This window comes from Mus musculus, chromosome 6 (assembly GCF_000001635.26).
Source record: "Mus musculus strain C57BL/6J chromosome 6, GRCm38.p6 C57BL/6J".
Lineage (NCBI taxonomy): Eukaryota > Metazoa > Chordata > Mammalia > Rodentia > Muridae > Mus > Mus musculus.
In genome coordinates, this window is record NC_000072.6 from 94,943,528 (window position 1) to 94,966,308 (window position 22,781).

At 44.6% G+C, this 22,781-nt stretch overlaps 1 long non-coding RNA gene across 1 annotated transcript; it reads left to right on the forward strand.

The window, feature by feature from the left end:
* The first annotated feature begins 306 nt into the window (after positions 1-306).
* Positions 307-8,018, forward strand: 4930511E03Rik (RIKEN cDNA 4930511E03 gene). Its single transcript, NR_040761.1, has 8 exons — positions 307-375; positions 830-1,001; positions 2,613-2,781; positions 3,179-3,508; positions 5,151-5,265; positions 5,386-5,734; positions 6,489-6,543; positions 7,046-8,018. It is a non-coding gene; the product is annotated as an RIKEN cDNA 4930511E03 gene (long non-coding RNA).
* The last annotated feature ends 14,763 nt before the right edge of the window (positions 8,019-22,781 follow it).

Consider the following 22,781-nt stretch of genomic DNA (forward strand, 5'->3'; position numbering starts at 1 on the left):
AAACTGACTTTTAAAAATTGTTTCCCAAGGCTGAAAAGATAATGGCTCAGTGGGTAAAGGTGTCTGCTACATGAGCCTGGAGACCCGATTTTGGTCCCATGTATAACTCCATTATGTTGTCCCCTAATCTCTACTACATTCTCTGATGCTTGTACATACCCCATCATGCACACACATACATAATAGTAATTTTTTTTAATAGAAAAAGTCCTATCACTTCAGGATTAGGATAAATAGTGATGAGAAATAATCACAGGCATGGCAGTTGTCCCTCTTCTCCCACAGTTCCTTGGAGTGTCAACTGCCAATCCTGATGGCATCTTAGTGAGAAGGAATCAGTTGGACCAGTCTCTGGCACTTTTCTTTTCCTCAGAAGTAAGGGGAGTTGGCTGACTCTCTTACATGTATAGAATAAGCAACATTGGGCCCCTTGATGGATAGTGTCGATGTCTGCTTCTGCCTACATTTCTGTGACCTTAGAGACTGGACACTTCCAAAAGCTAAGGTCCCTTTCACAGTCACCTGTTGAAATTAAGTGAAGGACCTACGTCTCTCAGTGACTTGAGCATGGCTTCTGCTGTTTCAATTAAAACCTTCTGTAGCTCCCAAGAAGACAGGGCTGGGGGTGGGGGGAGTGGGTGAAAGATTGCAGAGCCCAGCCTAGCCCACTGCCCTGCTCTCCACTGCTAACAGCACACCCAGAGCTCCCCTGGGGAGGAGGAAGCACGAGGAGAAAACACCTGTGAATTCCTTACACAACTCCCCCCATGGCTGCATTCCACTCTCTCCACTGCCAGAAAAGATTCATTTGTTCCATCTCTGACCTCAGGGCATGGACAAATGGATGGAGGCCTGGTGTGACTTCTCTACTCTTGGCTCTATTCCACTCACCAATTAATCACCTTACCCTAGCCTGACAAGCCAAGCCCTTTGCTGCTGTTCATCCTCTGGCTGTTCCTGCGATTGCTCTAAAGGCTCCCCCAGATGCAAGAACCCATCAGGTGGGGCAGGTTTTTTTTTTCTTTCCCCACTGTACAATTTATGCCCTGGCTGCCGAGAGGAGCTTCGTTCACTTATACAGTACTGAGCATGCTCAATACAGAGCCCTGAGGACTTCACTGGACTCTAGACTCTGTGGCTCAGTAGTTTTGCCACTGTGGCCTTGTCATTTGATGTCCCCCAAACTTCCAGAACCTTGAAAGAGGTTAAAGGTATCCATAGACCATATGATAAGATTCAGTGTGATGCTCTTAAGTAGACTTTATTGCTGATTTTAGAATTGGGCAACCAGATTTCTATGAAATGGAAGCATTCTGACCGGCTGAGAGAAGGATAACCATCATAGACAAACTAAGGCTGAACTAAGAAATGAAAACAAAAAGCAGACTGGTCATTTCAAAATGACTTTCTTTGTTGGGAGGGTCCAGGGAGACAGAATAATAGAAAAATAATGAGTTGTTTAACATCATATTACTTCATCTGTTAGGATTAAAGGATTACAGGATGTGAGGGTTAGAACAGGGGAGACTCAGTGTTGTGTTAACTGACGGACCCATGATAGGAAACCTGCATTCTCACCCCATGTGCTAGCCTGGAAAGTAGGCAGACACTGTGTGTGTTACAGGGAGAGACCTCCAGTACTTCCTCAGCCGTCATGAAGCAGAGAGGGCCTTCAGACCTCACTGTCTTTCTTCAGATGTATTCTGTATAACTCTAACACATTCTGGAATCTGAGGAGCTCTTGACTAAGGAAACAGTTTTCTTACTATAGCTAGCATTTGGAGGATCAGACTAGCCCAGAAGGCAGATGAGTAGCCTTTTACAAATTCCTCAACTTGGTTATTTTTTTGAGTCTACATCAAATAACTCAGAATCCATGTGGCTAGGGGTCAACAATTTTCCCTTTAAACATCTATTCACCCCCTCCCCAGGAATAGAAAATAAATATCTGTACCCAGGGGAGAGTGCCAGCTCTGGTAACACCTTGGTGCCACAGGGGCCTTCCCAAGAATCAAAGGGAAAAACTCTTAGCCACAAGTAAGTCAGCCATCCAGGGCCCGTGTCCAACCTCCCAGCACAGGGACACAGTTTGGAGGGTGAGGACAGTGACACCCCAAACCTGAGTTATGTCAGTTATCCAGAGTTGGCTGTGAATAGAGCAAAGGTGACCCAAGGTGGCATGTAGATTTCATCGCACGAATTCTCGGATCACATTGATAGCTTCTCAAACACAAAAAATCCCATTTCTGGAAGCTTTTTTCCACCACACTTAGGGTTCAGACGTTTTGTGGCTTTGAAGGCAGGGAAGATGAGACAAGGACAGACCAGTGAGGGTAGTGCAGACCCTAGAAAGGAGCTGTCCGTTTCATTCTGTGGCTGTGTTTCATCATCTACTCAAGAGCTTGCTGGAATAGAGGAAGAAAAGAGTTTCACTCCCCCAGAGAAAGATGGAGACTAAATGGATATTGAAGGTCACCACTAGGGGAAACCAAGGATTTGAGAAGATGCTTTCCCCAAGAAGATGTAGGAGGGATGTCAAATGCACAGGGTGGCTAGGGAAGGGCACAAAAAATACTAAGAAGTAGCCTTCTCACATGTCCCATTCTTCAAAGTTTCAGCAGCCGTTTGGGAATGTTCAGTGCCTTTGCCACATGGTAAAACCAAGAATATTTTGAGCGGATGGTTCTGGAATGATTTCAAAGCTCTTGCTGATGTAGACATGTGCTGTCTTCTCCTCCAGCTGCCCAGGATTATGAACAGTGGGGGTTACATCACCATGTGGTAAGATGGAGGAGCCATGTATGCAGAGCCCTCTTGCAGGCATCTGATGGATACACAGAGAACACCTAGTCCTTTCCCTTCTCCCCTACCCGACAGATTGTTCTTTGCACTTTGAGACAGGTCTGTTCTGCAGAGTTAGAGTCTGAACAAGTCTTTGTGGGGAGAGAGGGCCCAATCTCTTTCATTTCCTTTAAGCCCACATGAGCCAGGCTCATTTCCCTGTTTCTTCTGAAGAACATGTGCTAAACACTTGCTTCCCTCACGTGGCCTCCTGCCTCCTTTCTGCACACTTTGGGAGGGACAGGGACAGAGTCTAGGTTGGGGGCAGTAAGCATTAGCCTGAGGGCCAAATCCCACCACTGCCTATTTTTGTAAAACAAATTTCCTTGGAACGCAGCCACTGTGTGCTTGCTGGCTATGGCCGCCTCTGAGCAACGAAGGCAGAGGTAAATCATTGCAAAAGCGACTGTCCACCCTACAGAGCTGAAGCTGTTTTCTGTCTGTTCCTTCTGGAGAAAAGCTTTCCAAACCCTGGCTTACATGAAGGAAATGTGGGTCAGAGATGCCCTGAGAAGAATAGCAGACCCAAAGTTTCGAAGGTGGACCACTGAGTTTCTGTAGGAGACCAGAAAAGCAGGGGAAACAGCCTTTATGCAGCACAGTGACTGGGCACGTCCACCTGCTCCTGAACAGGTCACTCCTTACAAAGCCACGAGAACTCAAAAATGTAAGAAAAATTCATTTATTGTATCTATTCTATTGGACGAAGTCACCCAGCGACACCACCCATTGTAGAGAGCCAGCTACTGCAGCTTAGAGGGGCATCATTTCATGGAGAGTTAGCTCAGGAAAAGGTTCAAATTAAAAATTGAAAGTATACTTTTTTTTTCTACTGAGTATCAGTTGTTTATACATCAGTATAAGGTTAGAAATCATAGGTTGGACCATCACAAGCCACTTTCTTGTGGGAAAACACTGTGCCTAGCATTCTCTCAACCTCAGGAGAGAGGCGCTGTTGGGGCTCCAGGACACCACTGAAAGCTTGTGTTTCAGAAATGCCGTACCACCTGCCCTGTCTGTACAGTGAGAGGCTGAGGGATAGGTCACTGATGGTTCTCACCATTGTCAAATTGACTGGCTGTAGAATCACCAGGGAAGGATACCTCAGGGAGTATCTGGGGGTGGCAGGGAGGAGAGGTTCCAGAGGTCTAAGCCAAAGTAGGATGGCCCACTGTGACATGGGTGGCACTATTCCACAGGCTGGGGGCCTGGACTGAATGAAAGAGAAGGGCTGAGTGCAGTAGGCCTCTCTCTCCATTCCCTGACCATGGACGCCATGGGACTGTCCACCTTGTGCTCCCATTACAGCGACTTCCCCATCATGGTGGAGTGGGAGTTAAAATAAGCTCTTTCTCTTATAGGTTTTGTCACAGCAATAAGAATTAGTAGTGTCCCAGAACCTAATGTTGGCAGGCAGCAGCAGGAATACTGAGAAATGAAGACGATTCTTTAGTTCTTCCATGGGCTCATAGGGCTGCATTTGAAATGCTCTGGGTACAGTGTGTGCATTGTGTGAGTGTAAGTACATGTGTACGTTTCTCTGTGTTATTGTGCATGTGTATATGCATGTCTGAATGTATGTGTATCAGTATGTGTGCATGTATAAGTATGTATGATGTGTGTGGAAGTATATATGTATATGTTACTGTATGTGTCTGTATAGGTATGTGCATGAGTGTACATGTGTACATATGAACGTGAATTTTTGAGTGTTATTGTATATATGAGTATGAGTGTGTTTGAGTGTATGAATGATTACATATGTACATATGTGAGTATGTATGTTTGTGTGTTTGTGTTTATATGTATGTGCATGCTAGTGTGCCTATGAATTTGTGTCTGTGTGTGGGGGTATGTGTATTAATGTTATATGCATTTGTGAATGTATATACATATGTAAGTGCAATGTTGTATGCATTAGAGGATACATGTGCGTACATGCATATATGTGTATACCTATGTGTGTATGAGTATGTATGTTAATGTTGTATGCTTTTGTGAATATGTGTACATATGTAAGTGCAATAGGGTATGCACTAGAGGATACATGTAAATACATGCATTCATGTGTGTGTGTGTGTGAATGTATGTGTGTATGTGTGTGAGTGTGGCAGACTCTTCTGCCTATCCATTGCTTCTCTCAGCTTTATTACTGGATTTTAAGAGATGGAAACCTCCGTATTGTCAGTCATAAGGCTTTAGGGGGCAGCTTTGAAATTTGGTAGGCGAGGAGGTTGAAGCCTCCAAACTTCAACCTCGAAGCTGGCATACTAACCAACATTCTCTAACCTTCCTGTGCATCCTTCCAGCCAGCTATCTCAGGCCACTTCACAAGCACTTACTATTTGCTATGACATTACTCCCTGGGGGGACAATAAGAAAGTATGGTCGCTTCAAGATGTGAAGATTCCGATAGTTTAAAAGGTACAATTTTCTCCCTGTCCTTCTTGACTTTAGTGAGAATTTTACTTTATTTGGGGAGAAAAGTTGTGAACTAGCTTTTCTCTCTTTTTACACTGTCATTTAACTAAATTGTTATTACAGGTGTAGCCTGGGTCAAGATGACTATGTTTGTGCTACTGTGTACAGCAAAAGAAAGGAAGAAAAAAGAAGAAGAAGGAAAGAAAAAGGATGCACTAAAAGGAAACCAGCGCTTAATTCATAACCTGTCTGTGAAGACGGATGGACTCACATGAGCTACAGCCTAGGGTCAGGGCCAGGGCCAAGGACCATGGCTCTGTGAGCTGCCTTTCTTTAGTGAAAATGCTGGACTTCTGAACTTACCCACCAATGTCTTCATGGAAGGCAGAGCACCTAAGGAGGCAGAGACAGGGAAATCACAAGTGTATGGCCTGTCTGGGCTCCACAATGAGAAAGAGCTCTTAGTGGCCAGGTCTGTGGGTCCAGGTGGAAAGAGTCATTTGGGGTTTTATTTTTTGCATGTTTATGTGGTGTGTGTGTGTGTTTGTGTGTGTGAGATATGCATATACACATACGTATGTATGCATGTATGTGTGATACACATGCATATATATGTGTGTGTGTGTGTGTGTGTGTCCGTGTGTGTGTGTGTGTGTACACACATATTAAGAGGCCTGATGTTGATGCCATCTACTTTCCTCAATTACTCTTTAGCAGGAAGCAAGGCCCCTCACTGAACTCAGGGCTCACAGTTTAGCACACTTGCCACAGGGATCCCCCATCTCTTCTTCACAAGTGCTGGGAAAAACGGGGGCTCTGCCATGCCTCTGCTAAACTGTTCCTAGTGTAGGATTTATATTGTAAGTAGTAGGCTTTTCAGAAAGGCACAACCATGATTTGTAAACTCATGGCTCAACAAGTTTTAAATGAAGGGGCTTACAGGCAAAAACTCACAGCCTTCTCTTCCTCACTTCAGCAAAGGTTGTAAACCGGATGCCCGGAGGGACCACCCACTCTGACCGCTTGTCACCACGTGGAGATGAGAACACAAGTTGGCTCAATCTTTAGGTTTTTAAAAAGACAAGCTGAATAATTAACATAAAATTGGATTTTTGTTGTTGTTGTTGTTGTTGTTCCTGGTCTTGCTTCTCCCAATGCCAGTGGGTCTTACTTGCCTCTAGCTGCAACAATACTAATCGTAGATCTCCCTGTTTACTCTCTGGTAGGATTTACAAGAAAGCCACCCCAAGTGTACTCTGCAGCAGTGTGCCAATGGCATTGGTAAGTCTTGCTGGGCTGGGTTGGGTTGGCCTGGAGGACTCCTTAGCCATGTGTTCTAATTAGCATTTCTTCTAAGAGGATGTGGGCTCCTCTTCCCCCAGCCCTGCTCTGCTCTGCCCTGGGTATTCTGAGTTGGCTCCACTGATGATCCTTCTCCCTCCCTCCCTCCCTCCCTCCCTCCCTCCCTCCCTCCCTCCCTCCCTCCCTCCCTCCCTCCCTCCCTCCCTCTCTCCCTAACCTCTATCACGGTTCTCCCCACCCAACACTGGCTCAGCTCAACCTTTGCCAGCTAAGCTGCCTCTTCAGCTGCCCCACTGGGAACTCCAGGGCAGGCAGGGAAGGGAAGGGCCTAGGATGAACTGGGAGGGGGACCTGTGAGGTCCTTTTGGGTGAGGCAGGGGCCTGGAAACAGAATGGAGTGGCTGGGGTGGGGCTAGGGATGAGATGGGGTGAGGGAGGTCCAAATCTCAGCTTGGCCCCTCTCATCCCATTTGGACACCAGATGCAGAAGGAGGCCTGCTATTTGACAGCCTTGAGCCAAACCCCATTCCCCGGAGGGCAGGAGCCCTGTGTGTCTTGAAGGCCCCACAGAGGTTCCTTCATCCCCTAAGAGGACTCCACCCCTCCTCCGCAATCCTGTCCAGGCTTCAGTGGCCACCCGTAATGGGAGAAAGTTCATCATCGCCTCCAACAGAAACCTTCCCTGCTGGGGCTCTTCTCAGTGGCTCTCCAGAGACCCAGTAGGCTCAGGAGCTGCTGCCTGCCTTCCTTCACGACGGTAAACTTGACGGCATCGGTGTGGGCATTACAAGTAGAAGGCAGAACTGAGTTGAGCAGAAACCGACCACGTGACCTTGGACATGTTGCTTGCTGTCTCCTACCTGGGTTCTTCATTTGCAAAACGGGCAAAACAGTACCTCAAGGGAAAGCATACATCCATATAAAACTGCACGGGAAGAACTGTAGCAACATTATCCACAACAGCCCCCCAGGGGACAGTCGCATATCTATCAAGTGATTAATGGTGGTCTCTCTCCCCCTCCCTCCTTTCTGCCCTTCTTTTGTCCCCCACCACCTTTCTCTGTCCTCATGGCTCTGCCTGACTACATCTCTACTCATTGGCATCAACGCCTTCTCCAGGCCCTCACTCCCCTCCTTTCCCCCAAATAAACCCCTTTATACCTGGTCTGTTGCATGGCATGACTACTTGGGGGCATACTTTGGCATAGGTCTGACAGGTACCCCCTTGCCACATTATCGTTCATAACAGAAGTAGCCTTATTGGATATTTGGCAAATTTGAGACAGCCTGGACTTCAAGTACCCTGTCTATAAATAACTAAAAAAATAAGTAAATGCATAAATAGCCTTATAGTATCTATATTGCAAGTACTGTTAAAATTAACTGATTTATTAATTCTTTGAGTTATTTAGTACAACTCTGGTAAGCAACTAATAAATATTACATTCAACAACAATAATAATAATGTGTGGGTATGTTTATAAGATGATATAATATGTAACTATATGTTACATATGTTCTACCAATAAACAACAATTTAAAAGTGATAATTATTTTTATCTACCATTTCCTCCTCTCTTAAGAATTTTCCTGCTTTCAGAATGGCCGTCTAATTTTTTAACTTTATCAACCTTATTTATAGTACTTTAAATACATGTGCATATATACCTATAGCATGTATAATATACTTTGTAACTATATTGCACATTCATGGACTACCATCCAGTTAACTAATAACAAATACTATGTGCGTTAGTGTACAGGACATTAAAACCATGCAGTCATTATGAGTTGTGATTTTAGTGGTAGCTTTCAGCGTGAGTTCTCCCCCTTTCTAACCTTTCTGAGTTTTGGAATGGTGTCTCCAATTCTCTGAATGTTTCCTGGCCCCTGATATATTTGGAAAGAAAATAGTTCTGAGTTTGAAGAAATTCAATTACAATAATGACTTTAATTCAGCTGCCTGTTGTAGCTTCTGCCAGAAAACAGGGAAAATAATCCAGGGTGCTCCTACAGCTTCCCCCTCAAGGGTGGGTGGGGACAGGGACACAGGTGGGCATGCAGGTGACCTGGGCAGCCACAGCAGGGTTAGGCAATAGGCCAGCTGGCTTGGCTTGTTCCTTTACCCTGTGCTAGCTGGAGGTGGGGTGGCCTGGGGAAGGGCCTTGTCCATGGCAGATAAAGGGCCTTTCTTGAAGATCTTAGACTTTTGTAAAGGGATCCTGGGGTCTTGGGGTCTTTCAGAGCCTTCCACCTAATACTGTGCAGGTGGCTCATTTTCATTAAAATGGCAGGTCAGAGTGCCTACTTGATTTGGTGACAAAGGCATCATTGAAACTGTTGTCTGACTTCCCTGTAAGCCGGACAAGACAATGCTTCAGATATCCATTGCCTGCCTTCCCCACAGCTCCGAGGATTCAGTCATGCAGGACTTTTGAGACGGGTTCTGTTGCAGCATTGGCGCACTAGAGGACGCGCTTCCTGGAAGAGACACAGCAGCACCCTTAGCCCAGTCAGCTTGAGGCAGCATGGCTTCCCCAAAGTTAAGAAAGGCCCTTTCCTCCGGAAACTACCTGCACCTGAAGTTCCCCTCAGGATCAGCTTCCCCCAAGTCCTGCTAATGGCTTGTGGAAAGTGGCTTAGTCTTCATTCTCAATGTTTTCATAGAGCTCCTTACCCATTTGTCATATAAATTAATTAGGATAGGCAAATAAAACAATTTTATTTTTGCAGATATTTTAGGTGGTGCTTGGAAGTTGTACATAGTATGAACTAACATTTCTGGAATGAAATCAGGGTATGAGTGTGTGTGTGTGTGTGTGTGTGTGTGTGTGTGTATGTGTGTCTGTGTGTGTCTGTGTGTCTGTGTGTGTGTGTTTGTGTGTGTATGTGTGTGTCTGTATGTATATGTGTGTGTCTCTGTGTGTGTGTGTGTGTGTTTGTGTGTGTATGTGTGTGTCTGTATGTATGTGTGTGTCTCTGTGTATGTCTATGTGTGTGTGTCTGTGTGTGTCTGTGTATACATATGTGCACATGTAGCTTTGGAATTAAAAGGAATAACAGGTTGGTTGTTTTTTGTTTTTTCCCAGAGAGACTGTTAAATGGACTATTGTGTGCAGTGAGGTTCAGAGTAGCCCACATAACTTCAACATGTGACTACGGAAAAGAGAAACTCAAGTGCATCTCAGGTTGCAGAAGGGATGAGTGGGGGTAGGGTAGACTTAGCTGCCTCCTTGTACCTTTGGCTTGGCACTCTCTAGGAAATAGTTAGTGTAAAGACCAAATGCAGAGGGGAAAGTTTTAGGAGAATCAGACAGCGTTTTAAATATGTTTCAGGGTTTGGATGAAGATGTGGCTTAGTTGGTACATTGCTTACCTAGCATGGGCTCAGCATGTGTGGTGCTTGCCTACATGGACAAAGCTCAGCTTCAGTCCCCTGCACAGCACTAAAATGAGTGTGAAGGAGGATCAGAGGTTCAAGGTCAACCAAAGCTACACAGAGCTTGAAGCCAGCTTGGGGTACATGAGACCCTGTTTTAAAACCAACCAACCAAATGAAACTTAGTACCTATATCTTAAATTCCTGGGTAAAATTTGTTTTGAATTTAAACATAAAAATCTTTTGGTCAGAGGATGGAGAGATGACTCAGTGGGTAAGAGTACTGGTCGCTATTTTTCAGTAGCCAAGTTCAGTTCCCAGCACCCACCGAGAGGCTCATAACCATCTGTAACTCAATTTCAGAGGATCTGACGCCCTCTTGTGGCCTCTGTGAACAGTGCACATATGTGGTACATAGACATGCATGCAGCAAAACATCCATACACATGAAGTAAAAATGAATAAGTCTTTTAAAAATCCTTTTCTCAAATAAGTAAATATCTCAGTTTTGCCTACTTCATAAACTTGGGTTTATGGCTAGAAAGTTTTCTTAAAATAAGTTCATTCGTGTTTCCTAAAACTTGTTTTCATGGGATAGAACATGCAGTTTGAGAACGTGGTTGTTGGGTGTCTGGACAAACATTGCAGTGCATATTTAACATACCAAATTGGACCTGGCCTCCGGTTCTCCCAGCATCCCCCTGGCATCTCCTGTCCTCTACCCTGAACTTCCCAGCCCAGGGGCTGGGCTTCCCTTCGGCCAGAGGCTCTTTCCTGTATAATCCAGGCATTTTGGTTACTTCTGCCTAATCCCTTTCTCTCCCTCTTTTTCTCTTCCGTCTTCCGTCTTCCCTCTGTCTCCTTCCCCATGCACGGTGACTTCCCTGGCCTCATTCCTTGGGACCATTGAACTTGCGTGAGAGTGTTTTCCCAATAAGCCTGCCTTTATACATACTCTAATCTTGCTTGAATTGGCTCACTTTACTGGCAAAGAAATAACTTACCAATTATTATCAGTAATATCCCTGGGGTGAGAGTGGGGGAGGAATTTATGTTCTAAGATACATCTCCCAAGGTGTTAATTTTATCACCCAAATGTGTGCCTGCTTGATGCTGGAAACAATGGTCTGCTGATAGATTCTTGGGTGTGTGCCCCTGCTGGAGGGAAATACCAGCAGCCCTGATCCCCCAGCCTAAGTCGGTCAGGTGGAAGTCACATGGTATAGTCCAGGGTAGCAGCCATGACAGTTCTGCTGAGAGCCTCTCTTCCAAGTCCTCCCTCCTACCCTCTAATCTCTCATACACAGATCATTTTTCTTTCTCTTTGGAATACTCTGCTGCCGATTACTCCTTGGCTGGCTGGCTCTTGTCACTTTATATCTTACCTCACATGCAACCTCCTCAGAAAGGCCTTAGCTGATAACTCAATCTGCATTGTACAGTAAAGTTTATCTTTTTTTTTAAGTGGCCAGTTGCATGAATTTCAAATGAACAGAGTGTCATAAGCATCAAGTCTAAGGCCTAGAGTACTTACTTGCACCCACACAAACTTCCCTAGGGGTTCTTTGCAGTCTACCCCTCTCCAGCCCTTGATACAGGGAGCCCAAGTATATCCCTCTGGTTTTGCATGTTCAAGAATATAGTCATGGCAGAATCATTCAGGCCAGCCTTTTGATTCTGGCTTCACATATGCAATTGAGATTTGTTTATGCTCTTGCACTTCTCAGTAGTTAATTTTAATCTTGTAAGATGTTGCTCAAGCACCCGTCAATGTGGCTGTGCTATTTTGGATTCCTGGTAGGGTAGCAGCATAGAAGAACTCCGGTCACTCCCTATCTACTCCTTATCCTCAGCAGTAGCCTTGTTAGCTGTGGTTCTTGGTTCCCCCCTCTTCCTTCTCTCCCTCTTGCTTTGGCCCCACCACCCCCATCCCCACCCCAACCCCCACCTCCACTCTCTCCAGGCTTGTTTGTTCCAGCCCATCGGTTCTTTATTTGTTTCTCATTACGGATGTTTGTGAGCCACCATGTGGTTGCTGGGATTTGAACTCCGGAAGAACAGTCGGTGCTCTTAACCTCTGAGCCATCTCACCAGCCCCGTGGTTCCTGTTTTTAAACAAACATTTACCTATTGTCTGTGTGTGCATGTGCTTGTATGTGTGCCAGAGCACCTGCGTGGAGTTAGTTCTCTTCTACCATACGGGTCCTGGGCTTGAACTCAAGTCATCAGACTTGACAGGGAGTGTGTTGGGCATCCTTTCTTCTGCCTTTCCCTGCTGAGCCGTCTCAGCAGTCCCGTCACGATTTTCTAAAAAGATGTTTTGCTATTTGTATAGTAGAATCTCATTCGGTTAGAAATGTTACCTGTTCGTTCATTTTGTGTGTGTGTGTGTGTGATCAAATGTATGCATGTGTACCACAGACATGTGGAACCCTCAGAGGGCAGAAGAGGGCACCAGGTTCTCTAGAACTGGAGTTGCAGAGAGCCGTGAACCATCATGTAGGCGTGTGGAATTGAACATGGGTCCTCTGGAAGAGTAGCCAGTGTGTGTAACCACTGAGCCATTCTCTCCAGCCCTCCTCATCCAGATTGACTTTCATTTACCTAGGGACTGACGGGGTTGGGCATCTTTTCATCTGCCTAGTTGTTATCTGTCTTCATTAATTTTCTTGCTGCTGTGGTAACATACCCTGACAAAAGCAACATGAGGAAGGAGGGGTTATTTGGCTCACATTTGGAGGGTACAGCAAATCATATCAGGAGTTTGAGGCAGCTGGTAACATTGCAACCACCATCAGGAAGGATGGAGGGAGGGAGGGAGGGAAAGAGAGAGAGGGAGAGGGAGAGAGAGAGAGAGAGAGAGAGAGAGAGAGAGAGAGAGAGAGAGAGAGAGAGAGAGAGAGAAAGAGAGAGAGAGAGAGAATAGTACTTAGCTCATGGTCTCCTTTTTATTCAGTTCAGGCCCCCAGTCCATGGAATGTTGTTGCTCACAATTGGAGTGGGTTTCCAGCTCAGTTAAGTAATCTAGAGTCTCCCTTAGGGATGTCCAAAGCTTGTCTTCTCAGTGACTCCAAAACCCTGTCCAGTTGACCATCGGGGCTGAAGACCAAACAGACTGTGTTATCTCCTTTGTATTACAATCTCTTGCCCATTTTTTTTTTCTTTAACATCCCACCGCCATGCCGCAACTGACTTTGGAGAGTTTTTTATGTGCTTTGGGTACCAGTTTGTTAGCAGATACACACAATGCCAATGTTTTCTGTCATTTTCACTGCGCTAAGCTAAGCTTTTCCCTCTTATCTTCAATTTCGATTATCACTTCCTGAGATAATTCTATTATGGGCCATCCCTCATTTGTATGCAAGTCTCATTAGGACAAAGATCTTGTTTATCATCTATCCACAGCCCATCTATTAACATTTAATAATCCCAGCATAACAGTGTTGTGATTTGAGAAATGCCCTCCTCCTGGGTCAGGTGTTGGGCATATGGTTTCCCCATGGGTATCATTATTTTGGGAGGTCCTGGCAATTTTTGGAGATAAGAGATAAAGATTGGGAAATCTTTGGGGATGGAGAGGAAGTAGTTTGGTGGGAGTTGGTCCTTGGGGGACATTATTTCCATGGCCCCTTTCTGTCTCCATCTCTCCTTATTTGTCAAGATGAGAAAAACAATCTTGTTTGCACTCTCTCCCCTTCACCATGCTCTGCCAAAGAGCACAGTGCCAGCCGAGCAGCTAAAGCCTCTGAAACTGTGAGATGAAATTAGTGTTTGTTCCTAGAAGTGGCTCTGTCAGAGATTCTGGTCATCTTGAGGCAACAGTAATAAAAGGGGGTGTGCTGGCTGTCGTGTCATTATCTCTTGGCTGCCAACTTTCCTGTCTTGTTGTGTGATGGTGGGGCAGGGACTCACTTCGGTTTTGCCTGCAGCTCTCTGTAGTTCACCGATAGGGAACCCTAGATGACCTTGGCCATTTGGAGGAGAGAGGGACTGAGATCTTTCCTCTCAGTTCTGCTTCCTGCTGCTGTCAGTGTTTCTCACTTCCTGCTTCAGGTAGCACCAGTTGGGTCGAGATTATAGCTTGTTCTATTTCTAGAGCCAAGAACATTTAATACTCTGAGATGGCGGCATCTACAGACACCTCTTCCTGAAAATACTGACTTCCATGAGCCCCTCCCTCAACCTTCCTTCATTTCTCTTTCCTAAAGGTCAAGATGTTGTTGTTGTTGTTGTTGTTGTTGACTACACAGGGTTTTACATCTCCCAGGCTGACCTCTAACTTGCTATGTGGCTGAGGAAGACCTTGGTCCTTCTGCCTCTAGCCCTCACCAAGTCCTAAGATTATACTCATGTTTTACCACAGCTACATTGTGCTGGGGATGGAACACAAGCCTTCTTGACATGCCAGGTAAGCCTTCTATCAAATAAACTCCACCTCCAGCCCCTCGATCTACTAAGCTTTAATAATCCCAACCTCCGTGCTCCCTCACCCCTTGGGTGTTGCTGCTCCCTGTACGCATTCCCTCCAGTGTTTCCGCCCCCCTCTGCCTTCCCAGCGTTTTCAGATATGATTACCAATACCTTATGTTAATTTCGTCATAATGAAATCACTGAGATCCTGACTAACACAGGAAGCTGAGCACAGAGAATTAATAAACAGTGCTTCGCAGCCAAGCAGGAGCTAGATGCTTACACAATTAGTATCAATAAAAGGAAGAAAGCTAGAAACCTCCCTAGAGAGGAACAAACAAAAGAGGGCAATTTGGCAATATCTATCCAGATCCATTGCAGCGGGTCCCCAGAGAACAGGAGCACATTGTATGCTTTTGGCAGCTTTCACTTGGAACTGGATAGGAATAATTCGTAGGAAAGGGATATTGGGTAGACAAGCCAATAAATGTCCTTGTCATCATTCTTTAAGGCCAGCCCAATATGGCTTCTTCACATACACTGTCAGACCTCTCTCCTTCCAGTCTCTGTCCCCTGACAGAGACAAGGGAATGAGGAGCCAGGGTCACACTTTACTCCCAGTGTCTTCAGATGAGGAATTGAGCGAGGGGAAGAATTCATAAGTTTTAGCTAAAAACACCTAAGAAGAGGGCTGAGAGTCTGAGGTAGAGTGCTTGCCTGGTGAATACAGGCTTGGTCCAGTCGCCAGGACTGGTGAAAAAACCAAAGCAATATATAAGTTTCTGGAGGAAGAAACTAGGGAAACACATTTTCAGAGTTACAATGAGAATGACCCTCATTAAAGCGCCTTCATGCTGTAGCTGCATCCTGCCTAAGATGCCTGGAGCTGCGGCTGCCATATTAGATTACAGGGCAAAACTCACAGACTTAAAAACAAAAATCACCGAAGAGGATAAAAAGGATTTGTTTGAGTCAGGATTTTCCAGTAAAATGAAACACTAGGAATTGCTACTGGCTCGTGAGAAGCTGGAGACCCTGAAAGTGGGTAGTGTTGGAAGGCCTGAGAACTGAAGGGCTGACGGCACAAACTCCAGCCATCGATGCAGATAAGAATTCAGAGAGTTCGGCACTGGAGACCAACATCTCGGCTCAAGCAACTGGGCTGAGGACAGGCACAACCTCCCTCTGCTTCCCATTCTGTTCAGCCCCTCACTGGATTGGATCAGGCCCAACCACCAGGAATGGCTGTACAGTTTCTTAGCTCCAGCAATTCAAACACCTATCTCTCCCAGGCATATGGTTCAAGACACACCAGGAAATGGAGTAGAGTCATATTTCTGGGCATCCCGTGTGCTGGTCAGGCTGATACATGAGCTAAGTATTGTTCATATCATATTCAATGATAATACTGAGATGCCCACCATCCTTAGGGAAAGACAGCTTTAGCCTTCTTTCCAGGAAACAAAAGCCTACAGTGTAAATAACTTGCCAGTTCATCTGTTTGTAGCTAAATATATTTTTATATAGTACCTCTTCTAGTCCCTAAACTGGAGATATTTTTGTCTCTTCTTAGCCCATTAATTATTTTTATTTCCTTATAGTTTTGCTTTAGGACCTAGACAGAAAGACTTAATTTTTTCTCCTATAAGATACCATGTGATGAAGCCCAATACCTTTTCATCTGGATAGACTACTACTTCTGGCAGAACCTCTAAAGGGTAGTTAGTACTTAGTAAGTGCACACACATATTCTGCACCTACATTGCATGTGAGTTATAGCTCTCATGCATGTCCAGACTTTATAATTTGCATTGTAAAAATTGTATATGTGTGTGTGTGTGTGTGAGAGAGAGAGAGAGAGAGAGAGAGAGACAGACAGACAGAGAGAGAGAGAGAGAGAGAGAGAGAGAGAGAGAGAGAGAGGTGACTGTGTACCTGTGAGGGTGTGTGCACAGGTGTGTGTACCGATGTACAAGGAGGCCAGCAGTTAGCTTACTGTATCTTCCTCAGTCATTATCTACCTTATTTTCTGAGACATCGTCTCTCTCATTGAGCCTGGAGTTTATAGATTCAGTTAGGCTAGCTGTCCAGTAAGCCCAAGGGATCCATGTGTCAGCTTTTCCAGTACTGAGACTATAAGTGTGTGCCACCATGCCTGCAGTTTTAAATATATATTTTATTTGAAATGATGTGTGTGAACACATGTCTGTATGTAGGTATATGCATGTGAATACTGGTACCCTAGTAGACTAGAGGTGTTGGATCTCTCTGGAATGAGAACTATAGGCAGTTATGAGAGCCACCTGACATGGGTACTGGGGATGAAACTTGGATCCTCTAGAAGAGCAGCAAGTGTTGTGAATCGCGGATCCCCTGACATTTTTGTTTGCTGCTGCTGTTATTTTCTGTGGGTTCTGAGGCTCAAATTGTGTTGTCATGCTTGTACAGCCAGCATTTCAGCACCTAAGCCATCTCCACTGCCCAGGAGTTGAATGTCAAGTCTAGAGTCCCAGAGAACTAAGCTCCGATCTTGGATCAATGCCCTGTTAGTGAGGTGGCCTTCAGCAAAACCTTGACCATCACGATTCACCATCTTCAAGTCCCAGCTCAGATGTCAGTCACTTCCAGATTCTCCCTTCCAGATTCAGAACAAGGATTTTCTGTGTCTGAACTCTCTGAAACACAGGTTTTTAAATTATTGTTGACATGAAAACAGTTATTTTTCAAGTGTTTCCATTGATGAGTCTTTTTCACTCCATGTGCCTTAGAGATCTTTGTTTTAGCTCAACTTATATAGGATTGGCTTTCTGGATAGTATGAAATTACAGATCTGTCAGACTTCAATCATTCCATTATTACCAAACACTTGTGTTCTTTCCAGTTTCTGCACATTACATAAACTCTACACTTTGGGCGGATACATCTTCCTACCGATGTGTAAATGCACTTATGTCGCTCAGACAGTGTCAAGTGTCCTCTGATAGGGTTGTGACCATGAGCAGGAGTTGAAGCTGCTCTTCTCTTCATCTTACTTATCTTCTTGGGTTCTGGTATCTCAATTGGGCCTGTCAGTGGCCAAACAGCTGACTGGATGGGTTTACTATTCACCACCACCCACCACCTTTTTTCCATGTGCAGGGCAGTTGATGTTGAGCAGAAATTCTCAGCCCACCAGAGATTTCCAGCACATTCTCTGGTGGTGTGTTTAGCAAAGTGGCATTGGTCCTTTGAGTTTTTGCTCCCTTGCTTATAAATTGGGTGAGGAGATTTTTGGTGAGTTGAAGCGACAGAAACAATGAATAAGCGGAGTTCTACCTAACTGACTGTGCCACCTTCTCCTCTGTGCTTCATCTAGTTAGCATTCTTCAGACACTGGGTGTTTGGGGAAACTTTTTAAGAGGTCAAAAGCAGCACGGGTGTTGTGTGTCTGGGATCAAGGTGAGATGAGTCTTCCAGAAGAGCATCTCTGGCTTCTGACAGGGACAGATGTGCCACACTCACATTGAAAGCAGATCAGCATTCAGATCACTGTCTACTCTCTATTAAGCCTCTAGGTGACAATGTTGAGCAGACAAATTAATTCCACCTGGCAAGGTCTCCACAATGAAGCATCATGAGTGATTAGGGGACTGTACAAAAGCTAAAAACATAAAACCAATCTTTACCTGTCCGTTTGGCAATATGAGAGTTGAGGCGTTATCATTTCAAACTTGCAGGCAAAATTCTCATCACAAGAAAAATCCTAAGGAAAAATGAGGTAAGGTGCAAACCAAAGTACCCTGAGCCATAGCACTAAGGAGGCTCTATGAAAACCAGAGGCTGTGAGTTCAGATTCAAGAATCAAACTAGTTACCTGGTCAACTGAAGAAGAGAAGCAAAGAATAGAGAGATCTCAGCGTCATGGGCCATGCTAAGAAAAGCAAAACAGGTCTGCCTAAAAATATGGCTTTCAAGGTCTCCAGCTCTGTGAACCTTTGATGGGAAGACTGTTGAAAAATAATCACAGATGAAGTAAGATAAGCCTGGGATGCTCCTTAAACCAATAAGCACTATGGTTAGACTTGAAAAGAAAATGAAAGCTGTCTGGTGAACACAGTGCTCAGTAGTAATCTATGGCTGAAACAGTCTTCCCCATCCAGTATGACCGTCAGTCACACCAGAATAATCAGGAAGTGAAAGACCCAGTCAGCCAGCTTTCACTGAGGGTGTTGAAGCAGTTATCTCCTGATGTCTTACTATTGCCATGGAGGTGTCTGCCTAGTTTAGTTTTATTGACAAAGCAAAAGGCAGATTACAAAGATTACAGTTGCCAAAGAACATTGTCTAGGTCTCCCTAACATACTAAACATATAGTTTATACCTTTATGTTAGTCAACTTTCCATCGCTATTGAAAAAAACAAAACAAAACCCTGAGCTAATCAACTTATAAGAAGAAAATGTTTACTTTGCCCCCCCAATTTAGAGGCTTCAGTTCAGCATCTGGTAGAGCTGCTGACGTTAGACCTCTGTTGGAGATGCTGGATGCAAATGGCTGGGAGCACACAGAAGATCAAGTCAGAGGAAGGAGTTAGTGTCCCACAGTCCCCTTTGATGGCAATGCTCCATGGCCTTGGGACTGCCTTCTCAATACCACCTCCCAATGGTATCATCTTGGAACCTGGTAGGAGGTTGGGGGTATAGTCAACATCCAGCCCTGGCAGGTCCCCTAAGGTGATGATGATAAATTCCAGAACAAATCTGTCATTTGCTGGTGGGAGTGTAAAGATTATCACTGCATGGGCCGGGTGCTCACAAAGCATTAGATGACAACGTTAGAAGTCAGGGTGGTTTGAGGACACTGGTGACTTTGATTGCCAGCAGCACCTCTCTGAAAGTAAGGAAAGACAAAACAAACTCTTGGTTCAGCACACGGATGGCTCGCTGGTATGAGGCTGGGTTTTCAAGTCACGACTTGCAATCTCTCTGAGCACATTTTTAAAACCCTCCCCCGCACACTGCAGGTCTAGGTCTGGAGATCAGAAAGTGTTTGCTGATTTGTGACATGCACATGCTGGTGTAACTGACAGAGCCGCACCACTTTCCACAGACCTTTCTTCTCTAGTTCACCCCCACCCCAGCTCAGAAACCCTGTTTAAAATGAGATTAGCACAAGACAATCTCATTAACCTTGGAGCTCTGGCAGCTGCCCTGGTCCTCAGCTCCTATGGCCAGTGAGCCTGAAACAGATGTGTTGCTCCATGTGCCCCCCCACCCCATTTTTTAGAGTGCAAAGGCTCAACTCAAATTTCTGAGTGGCATTCCATTCCAGACATACACCTGGATTCACCAACAGAGTAGACCTGTGCAGGCATTGGGCGTATCTTTTGAGAATTATTCTTCAAATACTGGAAATGTCAGAGTTTATGCAGCTCCGACTCTGACATGAAAAATGAGATTTAGTGTATGTGCTTTAGATTAAATAAGAAAACAAACAAAACCAAACACCCTCATCACGCCTTCTGCCCAACGGTCCCTTATCAGAATATGCACACCCTACTCTTGCCTTTTCTTCTCTGCTTGACTTTAGACTGTTTCTAGGTCTCCAAGTCTGTAATCAACACAACAAAGAACAACCTTCCTGCCTACAAACAGGGGTCCTTCTGTGGTTCTAATATTGAGGATCTTCTGGCTGTGTCTTGCTGGCTTAGGAAAGTACTCAAGTGAACAGTGGGTATTTTGACTTTGAGCTAATAATGTGTTCTGAGATTGTCCCCATCTCGAGTCTCCCACACTCCTAGGCTTGGATCATCACCCGAGTGACTGATTCTGGTCAACTGGTTCACAAGCTGCCATTATCATTTCTATGGCAGCAGTGAAGTTGCTATTAGTGCTCCTTAATTGCCTTCCTCTGCTTGCAGTGGTGACTTCAAAAGCCACAGCTTCTATATATGGGGGAGATGACCCTTCACAAATATGAGAGAGAAATAAATGTTTATTGGCATATCATTTTGATTTTGGAAGTTTGTCTGGAGTGACTTCTAATATAAATGATTCAATTTTTATCATTTTGAGTTGTATACTTCAAGACAAGTCTCTTGCTTTATCAAATGTGAAAACATGCCCCATCCTGTGCCAAGAAATATGCTGCATCCCAAGTTTCTTTAAACATCCACAGAGACGGTGGCTAATGTCCATTCTGTCCTCACAATATCCCCGTATTGTCTTCAGTTTCTAGGGGAGGAAACAGAGACACAGAAAAGTTAAGAAATTTGCCTGGAGTCGCACAGAAAGGACCAAGCAACGTTACCAGGTTTAGCAGACTACAGCAAACAGGACATATTTAAAGCAAAGAAATTATACATTGTTCCTCTAAGTTCTAATTTAACTGGGTTTCCTATGTCTTATCTGCCAAATCTGTTAGGAGGGTACCCCAGAATTTGAAACCCAACAATCTGACCACAAGCTTCTTGACTCACTTCATTTTTCTTTTTCATTATACATGAAAGCAGACTCATGCAAACAGAGAAATCACAGTGACATCTGGCCAGTGCCCTGGAGCCACAGCTTCAGGCATGTAATGGGGACTGTAGGGAACAGTGACAAGATGAAGACTATATGCACCATATAAACAGCAGTCTTTATTGAGCTGTTACAGACTGCTGCCCTGTGGAAATCTAGTTATTTTTCTAAAATAATGGTCCTCAACCTGTGGGTCACAACCCCTTTGGGGTTACACGTTAGATATTTCGTTATGAATCCAGCAGTAGTAAAATTACAGTTATGAAGTAGCAATAAAATAATTTTAGGGTTGGTGGTCACCACAACCCAAGGAACTGTATTAAAGGGTTACAGCATTAGGAAGGTTGAGAAACCACTGTTCTAAAAGAAGTCACAAACTCAAATTTTCACAGGAAATTTTCCCATTTTAGGATTCTGGTAACTTCATCAAAAACCATAACCTGCCTGGATCCAAATAATTGTTAGCTCTAGTCTTGACTCAACCTTTATAGTGACTAGGGTACCAACTCTTGCTTTCACAAAGAGATGTCTCCCAAGCCATTGTTCTGTTGGTCTTCAGGTCCTGGGAGACTTCTACTTCTACACTGCTTTCTTCCTATGGAGGAGACATTCTAAGGACTGAAATGTGTAATTTACATAATTCTGGCTAAGGGCTAACAATAGAGCCTCTGCTAGGACGGCACATTGTACCAAGGGCATGTGGTAATGCCCATCTCCCTGTTTCATGAAGGACACAGAAGGGCAACTGTAGGAGAACTGGGAAGAGATCAACCTGGCATGATGGATATGTGAACAGGGTCAGCTGGGAAAAGATGCACAGGGAAGATTTCAATAAAGTCAAAGATGGAGAGGTGCCTAGAACAGAGACTAACTTGAAATCTAAGAAATGGATGCATACCTATTGATCAAGTAGAGCTTATTTTCTGAAGTTTAATATAAAGACCAAGAACTTGGTTCAACAGCCTTGAGTAGGAAGCCATTCTTTGTACTGTCCTCTCCCCATTTAATTGCATCCGTTTCTACTGATGCTGTTTTAAAGCACCATGCTCCCATGACAGTGGTCATGATCATCCTTTCATGCCTGACCTACTTCAATAGAATCTCCATCTCCATCCTCCCTTCAAATCACCCAGTTCAGCTTCAGTACAGAAGCCTGATATTAACATCATGCATTCCTAGCTTAAAGTTCCTTGATGGAATCCTATCCATCCTGCTTTTTAAAAAACAGGGTCTTGTATAGTCCAGATTGACCTCAGACATGCTATATAACCAAAGATGACACTGAGCTCCTGAGTCCTTTCTTTCTACCTCCCAGTGCCAGGACTACAGGTGTGCACTACCATACCAGGCATCCCACCTTAGTTTGAATTAAAACACAAAACCTCAGCTAAGTGTGTTGATAATCGACAGCAGGATCCAATCAATTTCTGGTCTGACTGGTGCTAGTCCTGGACCCGTTACCACTCTCATAACCGTGCTCTTCTCCTAAACAATATGGACCTCTTTCCTACCAAAAGTCTTTCCACTTCCTCTTCCTCCACTTGCCTGGTTGGTTGTCTTTTAATGATTAAAACTCCCAGCCCTGTTCCCTATACCAGAACACCATCTGCTCTCTCATGGAAATCTCACAATAACCTCTCATTATGTTTGTGAACAAGTAATGAATTATTGGATTCACTGTACCACGCCTTGTTCCTGCTGCTTGTGCTCAATGGTATAAATCGCAGTACCTGGCACATCTCAATGGTATACACTCAACAAAACACTGGCACAACATCTTCTCAATGGTATACACTCAACAAAACAGCTGATGGATGGAGGGTTTGAGTTTAGGAAAGTACCTTGGATGCGGTGTAGTACAGTCCTCTACTCCATGTAAAATTCCCAGCAATGTAAGTGGACTTGTAAAGTGTTGTTTGTCCCTTGACT